Genomic DNA, 13,485 nt, shown 5'->3' on the forward strand with positions numbered 1-13,485 from the left:
TAGTAGGCTTGATATAACTGGCACCCAACAAGCGCATAGTAGTAGGGCTTTGATATAACTGGAACCCAACAAGGCCAAATAGTTAGCTGTATAACCTGAACCCAACAGGCCATATAGTAGGCTTGATATACCTGGAACCCAAAAGGCCAAATAGGTAGGCTTATATAAGCCGTGGAAACAAAAGGGCCATATAGTAGGCTTGATATAAACTGGAACCCAACAGGGCCAATAGTAGGCTTGATATAACCTGGAACACAACAGGCCCATAATAGCAGGCTTGAATAAAACTGGAACCCAACAAGGCCCATAATAGCAGGCTTGAATATAAACTGGAAACCCAACAAGGCATATAGTACGGCTGTATAACTAACAGGCATATAGACGGCGTGAATAACAATACCAACAGGGCCATATGTAGGCCTTGATATAAATGGAACCCAACAGGCCATATTTGAGCTTGATATAAACTGGAACCCAACAGGCCCATATAGCTTAGGCTGATATAACCTGGAACCCACAAGTGGCATATAGTAGGCCTTGATATGAACCTGGAACAACAGGGCCATATAGTAGGCTTGATATGAAACTCGGAACCCACAAGGGCCAATAGTAGGCTTGATATAAACTGGAACCCAAAAGGCCATATAGTGCAGGCTTGAATATAAACTGGAACCAAAAGGCCGTATAGCTAGGCTTGATATATGCCCCAAGGCTTAAGCTTGTACTGAACGGCAGGGCCATTATAGCAGGCTTGATATAACCTGGACCCAACAGGGCCATACTAGTAGGCTTGATATAAACTGGAACCCAACAGGGCCTATAGTAGGGCTTGATATAAACTGGAAACTCCACAGGGACATATAGTAGGCTGATATTTAACTGGAACCCACAGGGCCATATAGTAGCGCTTGATATTAAACTGGAACCCAACAAGGCCAATATAGTAGGCTTGATATAACTGAACAGGCCAATGTAACTATAAACTGGGAACCCAAGGCAATAGTAGGCTGATATAACCTGGAACCAACAGGGCCAAATAGTAGCTTGATTACCTGGAACAAGGCAGAAGACTGGATAACCGGGACAAACAGCCATATAGTAGGCTTGATATAAACTGGAACGCCAACAGGGCCAAATAGAGGCTTGATATAACCTTGGGAACACAACAGGCCATATAGCAGGCTTGATATAAACCTAGGAACCACAGGCCGCATTAGCAGGTTTGAATATAAACTGGAACCCAACAAGGCCTATAGTAGGCCTTGATATAAACCTGGAACCAACAGGGGCCATATAGAGGCTTGATATAAACTGGAACCCAACAGGGCCATCATAGTAGGCTTGAAATAAACTGGACCCAACAGGCCATATAGCAGGCTTGATAGTAAACTGGAAACCCAACAAGGCCATATAGTAGGCTTGATATAACTGGAACCCAACAGGGCATAAGTAGGCTTTGATATGAACTGGAACCCAACAGGGCCCATAAAGTTAGGCTTTGATATAAACTGGAACACCAACAGGGCCATTATAGTAGGCTTGATATTAAACTGGAACGCCAACAGGGGCCAAATAGTAGGGGCTTGATATAACTGGAACAACAAGCGCCATATAGCAGCTTGATATACCTGGAACCCAACCAGGCCCATATAGTTAAGCTTAATATAACCTTGAACCCAACCAGGGCATAGTAGCTGATATAAACTGGAACCCACAACGGCCATATAAGTAGGCTTGACTATAACTGGAAACCCAACAAGGGCCATATAGTGAGCGCTTTGATATAAATGGGAAATCCCAACAGGGCCATATAGTAGGCTTATATAAACTGAACCCAACAGGGCATATAGCAGGCTTGATATAACCTGGAACCCAAACAGCCCATATAGTAGGCTTTGATATAAATGGAACCCAACAGGGCCGTATAGTAGGCTTGATATAAACTGGAACCCACAGGGCCATATAGTAGGCTTGAATAAACTGGACCCAACAGGGGCCAAATAGTAGGCTGAGTTAAACTGGAACCCAACAGGGCCAAATACAGGTAGCTCTGGAACAATCTCCGCTGCTGCTGAACTGTAATCAGTTTTCTCCGGCAGTTGTAATGGTTATATGTTTGATAAATTACTTGTGGTGTAATGGCACACGGGTTTTTCTGGTCAGTGTGTAACGGTTACATTGAACACGAGGTCAGATGGATAAGTAATGCGATTTTAATAAGATTAAAGTCAATGATCTTATTGACATGATTGATTGATTCTGGTTACAGGTATATGAATTGATTGAATAATATAATACTGATTGATTAATATATTGAGATTGATTTAATATATATGATGTATTAAATATGATGATTGATTGATCAATTGATTATTGTATATATTGATCGACTTGATCTAAACGATGAGTCAGCCAAATGTTGACACATCCAATTACAAAAATCTAGAACGCAGATGATCTTGTTCTTTTTCGTCATCTTTGGCCTGCAGTAAGAATCTTGTTTCTTTTCAGTCCTCTTGGGCCTGCAGTAGAATTCTTGTTCCTGAGGTTTGTATGGTCGCCTGCCTCATCCAGTTTCTATAAAAGTAGATTTCAATTTTGAACTCTACTGTATCAATCACATTACTGATTGATTGATGATCTAAAGAAATGGACATCATAAAGACATGAATAAAAAAAACTACAAATTTCATACCTCCGATCGATGAATATATCCTCCATCCTCAGCTTTATAGAATCTTTGTCCCGCAGGTACAAGCGTCGTTTCCCTCCTCTCCTTGCTCTGAGAAGGACGAGCAGATCTTCCTCTGATCCTCCTGGCAGAACACCTGACATAATAACAGTCGTAATATGATACAATGGCAATTTGCAGAGGTTTTTCTCCAAAGTACTGTAGAGTAGTATCAATTTTCAACTGTGGTGGCAAGCAGGTTATACGTAACCACAAACAAAGGGTGTTGCAAGTGGCCAGGGCTCTACCCTACTGAGCTACACAGGACACACTCTACCTCATCCCAGAATCATGACCAGGGCGTGAGGGAAGAGGCTGCGGTGGTGGAGACGGACAGACGGGTCTGGGGGGACAGGGGACGAACGCAGTCCGGGCAACAGCAGATCCATAGCTGATAGTCTTTGTTCATTTCTTCCACAGTTCACGGACTAAACCCAAATGATTACGATTGGTAACTAAAAACAGAGAGAGAGGGTGGAGCTTTGTGGATGGTAATCACAGATGATACTGTTGATTACAGGTATGTAACGCAGGTAAAATTGTTAACAGGTAATGTAACCAGGTAATGTTAACCAGGTACATGTACGGTAACCAGGTAATGTAACAGTCATGTAACAACGGTATTGTAACCAGTAATGGTAACAAAGGTAATGTAAACAAGGTATGTAACCAGGTTAAGTGTAAAAGGTAATTGCAACCAGGTAATTGTAACAAGGTAATGTAACCAGGTATTTGTACACCAGGTAACGTAAAACGCAGTAACGTAACCAGGTAATCTAAACAAGGTAATGTAACAAGGTATGTAACCAGGTATTGTAACCAGTAATGTAACTTGGTAACGTAATCAGGATAATGTAACAGTAAGTAATAGGAATGTTTAACAAGTACGTAACCAGGTAAGTACCAGGTACGTAACCAGGAACTGTAACCAGGTAATGTAACCAGGTAATGTAACAATGTGGTAACGTAACCAGGAAACGTAATCAGGTGGATGTTTTTATTTAATTTTTTATTTCACCTTTTTAACCAGGTAGGCAAGTGAGAACATGTTCCCATTTAACAATTGCACCTGGCCAAAGAAAAAGCAAAACAGTTCGACACAAACAAGACAACCAGGTTACACATGGAGTAAACAAACATACAGTCCAATAAAAGTAGATTAATATAGTCTAGATACAATGTGAGCAAATGAGCGTGAGATAAGGGAGGTAGGCAAAAAAAAAGCCATGGAGGCGAGTAAATACAAATATAGAAGTAAAACACTGGAATGGTAGATTTAGCAGTGGAAGAATGTGCGAGGTAGGGATAGAAATATGGGTGAAGGAGCAAAATAAATAAAATAAGTAGGGGTAGAGGTTACAGTGGGGCAAAAAAGTATTTAGTCAGCCACCCAATTGTGCAAGTTCTGCCCACGTTAAAGATGAGAGGCCTGTAATTTTCATGATAGTACACTTCTCAACTATGACAGACAAAATGAGAAAAAAAAATCACGAAAATCACTTGTAGGATTTTTAATTTATTTATTTGCAATTATGGTGAAAATAAGTATTTGGTCACCTACACAACCAAGCAAGATTCTGGCACTCACAGACCTGGTTCTTTAAGAGGCTCCTTCTGTCCTCCACTTGTTTACCTGATGTAATGGCACCTGTTTTGAAACTTGTTTGTCAGTATAAAAGACACTGTCGCACAACTCAACAGTCACACTCCAAACCCCCTATGGCCAAGACCAAAGAGCTGTCAAAGGACCCAGAAACAAAATTGTAGACCTGCACCAGGCTGGGAAGACTGAATCTGCAATGAGGTAAGCAGCTTGGTTTGAAGAATCAACTGTGGGAGCAATTATAGGAAATGGAAGACATACAAGACCACTGATAATCTCCCTCGATCTGGGGCTCCACGCAAGATCTCAGCCCGTGGGGTTTAAAATGATCACAAGAAGGTGAGCAAAAATCCCAGACCACACGGGGGGACCTAGGTGAATGACCTGCAAGAGAGCTGGGACCAAAGTAACAAAGCCACCATCAGCAAGGGCATTGAAGATGGAACGTGGCTGGGTCTTTCAGCAAGACAATGATCCCAAACACCACCGACCGGGCAACGAAGGAGTGGCTTCGTAAGAAGCATTTCAAGGTCCTGGAGTGGCCTAGCCAGTCTCCAGATCTCAACCCCATAGAAAATCTTTGGAGGGAGTTGAAAGTCTCATGTTGCCCACAACAGCCCCAAAACATCACTGCTCTAGAGGAGATCGGCATGGAGGAATGGGCCAAAATACCAGCAACAGTGTGTTGAAAACCTTGTGAAGACTTACAGAAAACGTTTGACCTCGTCATTGCCAACAAAGGGTATTATAACAAGATATTGAGATAAACTTTTGTTATCGACCAAATACTATTTTCCACCATAATTTGCAAATAAATTCATAAAAAATCCTACAATGTGATTTTCTGGATTTTTTTTTCTCATTTTTCTGTCATAGTTGAAGTGTACCTATGATGAAAATACAGGCCTCTCTCATCTTTTTAGTGGGAAACTTGCACAATTGGTGGCTGACTAAAACTTTTTGCCCCACTGTAGTTGTTTGGGCTAAATTATAGATGGGCTGTTTGCAGATGGGCTATGTACAGCGTGCAGTAATCTGTGAGCTGCTCTGACAGCTGGTGCTTAAAGCTAGTGAGGGAGATAAGCTTTTCCAGTTAGAGGATTTTGTAGTTCGTTCCAGTCATTGGCAGCAGAGAACTGGAAGGAAGGGCGGCCAAAGGAAGAATTGGTTTGGGGTGACCAGAGAGATATACCTACTGGAGCGCGTGCTACAGGTGGGTGCTGCTAGGTGACCAGCGAGCTGAGATAAGGGGGGACTTTACCTACAGGGTCTTGTAGATGACTGGAGCCAGTGGGTTTTGGCGACGAAGTAGAAGCAAGGCCAGCCAACGAGAGCTACAGGTCGGTCACGAGTGGTGGATAATATAATGGGTCTGGTGACAAAACAGATGGCACTGTGACAGACTGCATCCAATATTTGAGTTGGGTATTGGAGGCTATTTTGTAAAAGACATCGCCGAAGTCGAGGATCGGTTAGGATGGTTCAGTTTTACAAGGGTATGTTTGGCAGCATGAGTGAAGGATGCTTTGTTGCGAATAGGAAGCCAATTCTAGAATTTAACTTGGATTGGAGATATTTGAATGTGAGTCTGGAAGGAGAGTTTACAGTCTAACAGACACCTAGGTATTTGTAGTTGTCCACATATTCTTAAGTCAGGACCGTCCAGATAGTGATGCTGACGGGCGGGCAGGTGCAGGCTGCGATCGGTTGAAGAGCATTCATTTAGTTTTACTTGTATTTAAGAGCAATTGGAGGCCACTGAAGGAGGTTGGTATGGCATTGAAGCTCGTCTGGAGGGTTGTTAACACAGTGTCCAAAGAAGGGCCAGAGTATACAGAATTGTGTCGTCTGCGTAGAGGTGGATCAGAGACTCACCAGCAGCAAGAGCGACATCATTGTATTAAACAAGGTAACGTAACCAGGTAATGGAACCAGGTAAGTAACAGGTAAATAGCCAGGTAACTAACCAGGTAACGTAGCCAGGTAACGTAGCCAGGTAACGTAGCCATAACGTGCAGGTAACGTAGCCAGTAACGTAACCAGGAACGTAGCCAGGTAACGTAGCCAGGTAACGTAGCCAGGAACGTAGCAGGAACGTAAACAGGTACGTAACAGGTAACGTAGCCAGTAAGTAGCCAGGTAACGTACCGGTAACGTAGCCGGGTAACGTAGCAGGTGACGTAACGGTAACGTAACGGGTAACGTAACCGGAACGTAACCGCGGTACGTAGCCGGGTAACTAACCGTAATGTAGCGAGGTAACGTAGCAGGTAACGTAGCCAGGTAAGTAACCAGGTACGTGCCAGTAAGCGTAGCCAGGTAACGTACAGTAACGTAACCAGGTAACGTAGCCACGGTAAAGTAGGCCAGGTAACGTAACCGGGTAAGTAGCCGGGTACGTAGCAGGTGACGTAAACGTGGTAACGTAAACCGGGTAACGTAACCGGGTAACGTACCGGGTAACGTAACCGGGTAACGTAGCCGTAACGTAACCGGGAGTAGTCCGGTAAGCGTAGCCAGGTAACGTAGCCAGGTAACGTAACCAGGTAACGTAGCCTGGTAACGTAACCGGGTAACGTAAACGGGTAACGTTAGGAACCGGGTAACGTAACCGGGGGCTAACGTAACCAGGTAACGTAGCCGGGTAAACGGTAACCAGCTAACGTAGCCAGGTACGTAGGCCAGGTAACGTAGCAGGTAATGTAGCCAGGTAACGTAACCAGGTAACGTAACACGTACGTACCATAAACGTCAGTCACAGTAACCGTACGTCAGTAGAAACAGGAAAGCAGTAACGTAGCCAGGTAACAGCAGTAAGCCAGGTATAGTAAGCCAGGTATGTAGCCAGGTTACGTCCAGTAACCGCAGGTACGGTAACCAGCGTAACGTAAACCAGTTAACGTAAGCCAGGTAACGTAGCCAGGTAACGTAGCCAGGTAACGTAACCAGGTAACGTAACCAGGTAACGTAGCCAGGTAACGTAACCAGGTAATGTACAGACCTAGAGATTTTCATTGAGGCTGGCATAAGACTTAGTCTGCTTGAAGGTGTTGTTATATTTCTCAAGTTGTGATTGAATATCAAAATAAAATAAAATTGTATTTGTTACATGCGTCGTTAACAACAGCTGTAGACTAACAGGGAAATACTTACTTATGGGTCCTTTTCCAATAATGCAGAGAGAAAAACAGAGAAATAAAAGAAAAATAATAACAGGAATAAATTCACAATGAGTAACAATATATAATATAAACACAGGATACCAGTACAGAGTCGATGTACAGGGGTACGAGGTAATTGAGGTAGATACATGTAGGTACATATAGGTAATGACAAAGTGACTAGGCAACAGTAGCAGCAGAGGACTTGATGAGTCTAATGAATTAGTGCAAAAAGGGTCCATGCGGATTGTCCGGGTAACTATTGGTTAACTAACTATTTAGTAGACGTATGGCTTGGGGGTAGAAGCTGTTCAGGGTCCTGTTGGTTCCAGACTTGGTGCATTGGTACCGCCTGCTGTGGGGTAGCAGACAGAACAGTCTATGACTTGGGTGGCTGGAGTCTTTGACCATTTTTAGGGCGTTCCTCTGACACTGCCCGGTGTAGAGGTCCTGGATGGCAGGGAGCCCGGCCCTAGTAATGTACTGCGCCGTATGCACTACCCTCTGTATCGCCTTGCGGTCGGATGCCGAGCAGTCGCCACACCAAGCGGTGATGCAGCCAGTCAAGATGCTCTCGATGGTGCAGCTGTAGAACTTTTTTGAGAATCTGACGGCCCGCCCATGCCAAATCTTTTCAGCCTCCTGAGGGGGAGACGRGTTGCCGTGCCTTCTTCACAACTGTGTTGGTGTGTGTGGACCATGATAATTCCTTAGTGACGTTGATACTGAGGAACTTGAAGCTCTCGACCCGCTCCACTACAGCCCCGTCAATGTGGAAGGGAGCATGCCCGGCCCACGATCAATTATTTTGTCTTAATGACGTTGAGGGCGAGATTGTTGTCCTGGCACCACACTGCCAGGTCTCTGACCTCCTCCCTATAGGCTGTCTCGTCGTTGTCGGTGATCAGGCCTACCACTGTTGTGTCATCGGCAAACTTAATGATGGTGTTGGAGTCGAACCTGGCCATGCAGTCATGAGTGAAAAGGTAGTACTGGAGGGGACCGAGAATGCACCCTTGAGGGGTCCCCATGTTGCGGATCAGCGTAGCGGATGTGTTGTTACCTACCCTTACCACCTGGGGGCGGCCCGTCAGGAAGTCCAGGATCCAGTGGCAGAGGGAGGTGTTCAGTCCCAGGGTCCTTAGCTTAGTGATGAGCTTTGAGGGCACTATGGTGTTGAACGCTGAGCTGTAGTCAATGAATAGCATTCTCACGTAGGTGTTCCTTTTGTCCAGGTGTGAAAGGGCAGTGTGGAGTGCAATAGAGATTGCATCATCTGTGGGTCTGTTGGGGCAGAATGCAAATTGGAGTGGGTCTAGGGTTTCTGGGATAATGGTGTTGATGAGAGCCATGACCAGCCTTTCAAAGCACTTCATGGCTACCGACGTGAGTGCTACGGGTCGGTGGTCATTTAGGCAGGTTACCTTAACGTTCTTGGGCACAGGGACTATGGTGGTCTGCTTGAAGCATGTTGGTATTACAGACTCAGACAGGGAGAGGTTGAAAATGTCATTGAAGACACTTGCCTGTTGGTCAGCGCATGCTCYGAGTACACATCCTGGTAATCCGTCTGGCCCTGCATCCTTTTGAATGTTGACCTGTTTAAAGGTCTTACTCATACCGGCTACYGAGAGCGTGATCACATTTGCCAAATGGAGGGCGAGGGAGAGATTTGAACGTGTCTCTGTGTGTGGAGTAAAGGTGGTCTAGAGTTTTTRCCCCTCTAGTTGCACATTTAACATGCTGGTAGAAATTAGGTAAAACMGARTTAAMTTTCCCTGCATTAAAGTCCKCGGCCACTAGGAGCACCGCCTCTGGATGAGCGTTTTCCTGTTTMCTTATGGCCGTATACAGCTGAGAGTGGTGTTAGTGCTAGCATCAGTTTGTGGTGGTAAATAGACAGCTACGAAGAATATAAATGAAAACTACCAAATCTTGTTAGATAGTGTGTAAACAACAGCTTATCATGAGATACTCTACCTCAGTTGAGCAAAACCTTGAGACTCTCGTAGATATCGTGCACCAACTTTTGTTTACAAATATACATAGACCGCCACCCCTTGTCTTACCAGAGGCTGCTGTTCTATCCTGCCGATACAGTGTATAACCTGCCAGTCCTTGTCTTACCAGAGGCTGCTGTCTATCACCTGCGATAAGTGTATACCTGGCAGTCCTTGTCTTTACAGCAAGGCTGCGTTCTATTGCCGAACAGTGTATAACTGCCACCCTTGTCTTACCAGAGGCTGCTGTTTTCTATTCCTGCCGTACAAGTGTATAACCTGCCACGCCTTGTCTTACCAGAGGCTGCTGTTCTATTCCTGCTGCATAGTGTATAACCTGCCCAGCTTGTAATAAGTTTAATTATGTCCTCGCTTCACAGGGCCCACGACTCGGGAAACATAGAGATATTACATTTTTAATGTCCATTGTAGCATAATACGTACAATATGTAAGTTCTTCTTCTTACAAGCTTTATTATCACAGCGTACGTATGGCGACAAAGCAGCCCGATGGCAAAGACAAGTTAGCCCTGCGTTTGCCGGATCCTTACAAGGCACCCGATCTCCTTCCGCGAAAACTCATAATCTTTCGAATGCGGGGGGAGAGGGGGGTGGGCGGGGGGGCCTGCCGGAGTGTCTAGAAGTAAAGCCCTCGTCCGATCATTAAAGAAAATATCTTTGTCCAGTTCAAGGATGAGTATCCCTGTTCTGATGTCCAGAAGCTATTTTCGGCCATAAGAGACGGTAGGCAGCAACATTAGTGTACAAACGTTATGTGTCTGAATTGAGTATAGCTGGACCATTCAGACGGGAGTGAGATAGATAAGTGTTCACAGCCTCAGGACATGTCCTGTGTCCAGCTAGGACGTCTGCAGGACATAGTCAATGAGGTGGTTCGAGGCCCTAGGACAGGGACATACCAGGAGAAGAAGCCCAAGGATGGTGCCTCCCCACAGGCATTGTCTCAGCTCAATCTGTGTCATCCTCCAGCCCCTGGTCCTCACCAGCCTTCCTGTAATCAATCAATCAAACATACTTTATAAAGCCGTTTTTACATCAGTAGTTGGCACAAAGTGCTCTACAGATAGCCCAGCCTGGACCTGAAGAGACCTAATGGTTTCCCACCTGTAGGCCTCTGGGAGCTCCTCACCCCCGGGCCATCAGTAACTCCTGTAGCGGCCCGTCTGACACACATTGTCGTGCTTTTAGGTCTGTGAGATACTGAGGAAAAGAAGAGAACTCTAACTCCTCTTGTCTAAACATATTAAAAAACGTGCTTGAACAAAACTCGCTCACATCAAATGTATTTTCTAATCCTTTTACATCAGCAGTTTACCGCGGCCAAAGAGAGCAAGCTCCCTAGAAAGAAGGAGACCTACAGTAGGTAGGCAGGAAACCTAGAAATAAACCTAGAGAGGACCAGGCTCAGCAGGGGGTGACCAGGCCTCTTCAGGCTGAATTGGGTAGATTACCTGACCAGGTAACTGACAGAGCTCCCCAGCAGCAGCACGATGAAGGAGGAGGCGATGACTTTCTGGGTCACGTGACCTGTGACCTCCAGAGTATCCTGTGTAAGGGAGTTAAGAATTTGCCTTTTAGCTGAAAATGTCTCCAATGGTGCCATCGAAAATATTTCTTTTTTTTGGTGGCACAACAGATTGGTATGTTTTCAAGGAGGTGTGTTCGCGATCAGAGGACCACTGATGAAGTGAAGCTGTTAGCAGCACACTGATGTTGGCTTCATCTGAAGCAGAATTGCTTTATTGAAAACAAAGGCTAGATACTGTATATTCAAATAGCGTCAGGATTTATTTAAATATGAGGAACTTTATTTATTCTAACTCCGATAATAACCCTTTCCTAACCTTAACCTAATTCTCCTAACCTGCTACGTTAATTCTTCTAACCTTCTGAGTAAGTTCTCCTAACCTGCTATTAAAAAGTAGCGTCTGCTGTACTCTATCTAGTCAAAACCGTCAGGCCTGCCCGCAGAACAACGTGAGTTTCCAATAACACGATACACCTCACCTGCATGGCTTTGAACTCAGCCTTCAGTCTGGCCGAGGCGTTTCTGATACCCCTCTTCATCTCCTCGACATTCACGTTCTGCTCAATCTTCAAGAACCGGTTGCTGTTCACAATATCTGGTATGGTTTCGACGAAATCCTTCATGTCGTGTAGCGCGCTGCTTACTTGACTGGTGGAGGCCAGGATTRTCTCGGCGGTGCTGTGGGAGCAAGTGTGTAACCTAGAGTCACATTTATTTACTTTCCACACAATATTTTCCATACAGCTGGTTCTTAAAGAGTTTAGTCTGCTTCTTGATTAAATAACATCTCACCTTCATGCTTCGGGGGAGAGTGGGGTAAGTTTAGCACAGGCGGTTGGTGGCACCTTAATTGAGGAGGATGGGCTCGTGCTAATGGCTGGAGCCAAAGGCCAAAGGCTAAGTTGAGTCAATGGGCACCATACCCATACAAATGATGAAAACATGTTGTTCGTTTTTTATGCGTAATATGTTTAGGATTGTTGCAATGAGTCATGCAACTATTATCTATAACAAAATTGGTCAAGAAATGGAAGGGTAGAACAGAGAGTGTGGAACAGAGAGATCTACAGCACCTTCAGAAAGTATTCAGACCCCTTGACTTTTCCAAATTTTCTCAGGTTACAGCCTTATTCTAACATTGATGATATTTTTTTTTCCTTCATCAATACCGCTTAACTTCTCTGGGATATTCGGGACGCAAGCGTCCCACCTAAACAACAGCCAGTGAAATTGCAGGGCGCCAAATTTAAAAAATACAGAAATCCCATAATTAAAATTCCTCAAACATACAAGTATTTTACACCATTTTAAAGATAAACTTGTTGTAAATCCAGCCACAGTGTCCGATTTCAAAAAGGCTTTACAACGAAACTTTCCCCCTTCTGATAACCAGAGTGGTGAATGCGCATCTCTGCATGTGTCGGCAGACATCTCAGTGTGGATAGAACGGATCACCACGTCAAGCTGAACCTGGCAAGACGGAGCGCTCCTTCCCTCCCGGGGAAAGGACATGCCCGTTCCATGATCTCGCCAACCACGGGTTGACAACTTCCATTGTGGTCCTCCTCCAGAGTTCGCTAAGAAACTTGCGTGATCTGGACAAACACCCTGTCGTTCTCAACTAACATCAAGGGCGGTGACAGGCGCGTTCTGTAGGTCATAGCTCTACAAGCATTCGCAGAGTACGCACCTGCCTCACGCGGAAGCGGCGCAGGTCTAATATTCCAGGCAGTTGTTTTTTCATCTCCCTTGGATTACTGGCAACTCGCTGTTGGCTGGGCTCCCTGCTTCTGTGCATAAAACCTACAGGACTCATGCCAGAACGGCCGCAGCCCGTCTGGTGTTCAACTTTCCAAGTTCTCTCACGTCGCACCGTTTCCTCTCGTCCTCCGTCTCTCCACTGGCTTCGCCAGTTGAAGGCTCGCATGACGCTTACACAGACCAGTGGTGCTTGCCTACGGAGGCTGTGAGGGGAACGGACACCTCCGTACCTTCAGGCTCTGATCAGCAGCCGCTACACCCAAACAAGGCACTCGCGTTCATCACTCTGGCCCTGCTTCGCGCTCCTACCTCTGAGGAAGTAAGTTCCGCGCCTCAGCCCAGTCAAACTGTTCTTCGGCGGTGCTCTGGCAACGGCTTCCATGGTGGACAAACTCCCTCACGACGGCCAAGGTCACGCGGAGTCAATCACCACCTTCCGGAGACACCTGAAAACGCCCACAATCTTTAAGGAATATAGGATAAGGATACAGTAATCTTCTAACCCCCCCCCCCCCTTAAAAGGTTAGATGACAGCTCTTGTAAAGTGGTATTGTTCCAACTGGATATCATAAGGTGATGCACGCCAATTTTAAGTCGCTCTGGATAAGAGCGTCCTGCTAAATTTAACTATAAATGTATGTACATGTAAATGAAACACCCAAAAACGATTATGGTAGTTT

This window comes from Salvelinus sp. IW2-2015, unplaced genomic scaffold (assembly GCF_002910315.2).
Source record: "Salvelinus sp. IW2-2015 unplaced genomic scaffold, ASM291031v2 Un_scaffold2460, whole genome shotgun sequence".
Lineage (NCBI taxonomy): Eukaryota > Metazoa > Chordata > Actinopteri > Salmoniformes > Salmonidae > Salvelinus > Salvelinus sp. IW2-2015.